Source organism: Megalopta genalis, unplaced genomic scaffold, assembly GCF_051020955.1.
Source record: "Megalopta genalis isolate 19385.01 unplaced genomic scaffold, iyMegGena1_principal scaffold0084, whole genome shotgun sequence".
In the NCBI taxonomy this organism is placed as follows: Eukaryota; Metazoa; Arthropoda; class Insecta; order Hymenoptera; family Halictidae; genus Megalopta; species Megalopta genalis.
Genome location: NW_027476153.1, coordinates 712,501 through 715,000, shown reverse-complemented (window position 1 = coordinate 715,000; position 2,500 = coordinate 712,501). Strand labels below are relative to the sequence as shown.

Genomic DNA, 2,500 nt, shown 5'->3' with positions numbered 1-2,500 from the left:
TGTTCCAATATATCTCAAAGAGAGAGGAGAGGAGGAGAGAAAATGAATTCGATTAGTTTGTGGATAAGAATTCATATAAAAAAAAAAGATATTGTTGAGCCCGCCAGATCATTCGTGCGTGATTTACACGGCCAGACGTGTGTACTACACGTATTAGGCCTTTGATCTGCGTTGCGTAGGCCACAACAAATCTTTCAAAGAGAGAGAGATATATGTGTTGTTGGGGTTTGTGATTATGAAGGTGCCCCAACGCACAAAAATATATAAAAATGTACAAAGTTGGGATGTGGTGTGGTGGAGAAGAGTTGGGCCCGACCAGATCATTCGTGCGTGATTTACACGGCAGACGTGTGTACTACACGTATTAGGCCTTTGATCTGCGTTGCGTAGGCCATCTTCCTTCCAAGACACACACGTGTTGGGGTTTGTGTGATTTTATGATAGTGCCTCAACACGGAAAAATAAGCGTACGAGAAGAGTTGGGCCCGACCAGATCATTCGTGCGTGATTTATACACGGCCAGACGCGTATTATATTACACGTATTAGGCCTTTGATCTGCGTTGCGTAGGCCATCTTCTCGATAGAGAGAAAGCCAATGTATTCTTTTTTCTTTCTTTACACACACACACACACAGTTGTAGTAGGACAGGGAGGGATGCGAGCGTGCTAATCACGCTTCCTCAAGTCTTCGCTGTGGTGTAAAAAAAAAAAAGAAAAAAAGGAATCGTTGGGAAAGTCCAAAGGACGAAAATATCGGGCAGTCTGAAGATAACTTAATGCTCGTTTACATTGGTATCAAGAGAGACCGGCTTGTGTAGCTCGTTTCAATGCTGTGTCGTTGTCATTGACACCCTACTCTGTTGCGCGCTAGTGGCAGCATGAGCGTGGGACGTATATATATATGACACCCAGCTAGAGCCGGCCGTGAGTCCGTCCGGTGTAAATAACGACGAAAGGAGAGAGAAACTTTTCGAATCCAGTATCGGGTTGATAATTGTCCAGTTTGAATATCCATATCCCCGTCGTTTTTGGAGGTGATATACTCTCTGTGTTTCTTCGATAGAAGGCTTTTCAATGTTCTATTCGCTCCGACCGTCGAACTTGCAAGAAAACAGTGGTTTTGGATTTGCTCGTACATATATATATGGTTTCGACGGAAATATCTCGTTCTTTAAGGGACAATTATGTCGTTGTACGACGACTCCCGAATCTCCTTCGCGCGCTGGTTGGAGCTCTTCGGGTATCGGCTTGTTCCGAAATATAACACAAAAATGTGGTGGATAGCAAATACACATTATATATATATGAGAGAATAAAAGGGAAAAATTACCCTGAACGGTGGATCACTTGGCTCGTGGGTCGATGAAGAACGCAGCTAATTGCGCGTCAACGTGTGAACTGCAGGACACATGAACATCGACATTTCGAACGCACATTGCGGTCCACGGATACAATTCCTGGACCACGCCTGGCTGAGGGTCGTTTACGTACTTATAAACTGCTTGCGTTGATGGCACTTGTTGCCTATATACGTACGAGCGAATGGTGGGCGCTTCGTCGGCGTTTGTCGCGGTCCTATGAATATTGAGAAATTTTACGTACGTCTAACAGTCTTCGAGAGAGATGGAAATCGTGTTCGAACTAGCGTGAGTGTGGAAGGCGGTGTCGTGTGTCGTATATGTTTTATATACGTCCGCCCGTCTGAAACACCGCTTCGAAGCGGTGACAAAATCTTTTTCGGGACGATTCGTATTCGTAGAACTATCGAGATTTCACTGGTACATTTTCAACGCGCTCCCGACGTCGCCTGAAATGAAACGAGATGGGTTTAACCCACGAAAGCGTACTACACGAGTCTGTCCTATGTGAAGACTGTGTACAGAGATCGAACGAACGCATGAAAGAAATTGAACGAAAGAACACATAACCCGCAAAAATATAGAGTAGAATTGTGACCGTTGCTTCGAATTTGAATTTATATGTATATATATATCATAGCCCCAGGGAGTGGAACCTATGAGTGTGGAAGGATGTCTCTTACCGTTATGTTGCCAGAGGAAAAAAAGTCTCTCTCTTCGTACGACACATTTGTGTACGAATTGTATCGATGGCTATATAGATCCGATGTTGCACATATTCTGAGTAAAGAACACCCCACCCGGGTTACCGTCCTAAAACTCTTCTATTGGTGTGGCTATGATGTGTGTGTGTCAACGCAATCGCGAGTCTGGTTCTACGGAAAACCGTTTGTCGGTCGCCCCATATATCTTTTTGTTCTCTTCAAATGATCGAATAGCGAAACCGCACGAGATCAATCGGTCGTCTAGTCCCCGAAAGTACTTTTCGGACGGACGTTAAAGTTATACCGATTGTAATCGTCTTGCGAGTGTTTCGAAGATCTATATTTGGAGAGGATATCGAATTTTATAAAAGATATATTGGTGAGGCGCGATAAACGGTTTTTTTTTTGCTTTAAGGGTTTTTTGTGTTTTTTTTAT

At 43.8% G+C, this 2,500-nt stretch overlaps 1 non-coding gene across 1 annotated transcript; it reads left to right on the top strand.

Moving 5' to 3' along the window:
- The first annotated feature begins 1,329 nt into the window (after positions 1 to 1,329).
- On the top strand, positions 1,330 to 1,484 carry LOC143262042 (5.8S ribosomal RNA). The gene has a single exon (XR_013035994.1). It is a non-coding gene; the product is annotated as a 5.8S ribosomal RNA (ribosomal RNA).
- Positions 1,485 to 2,500: the final 1,016 nt, after the last annotated feature.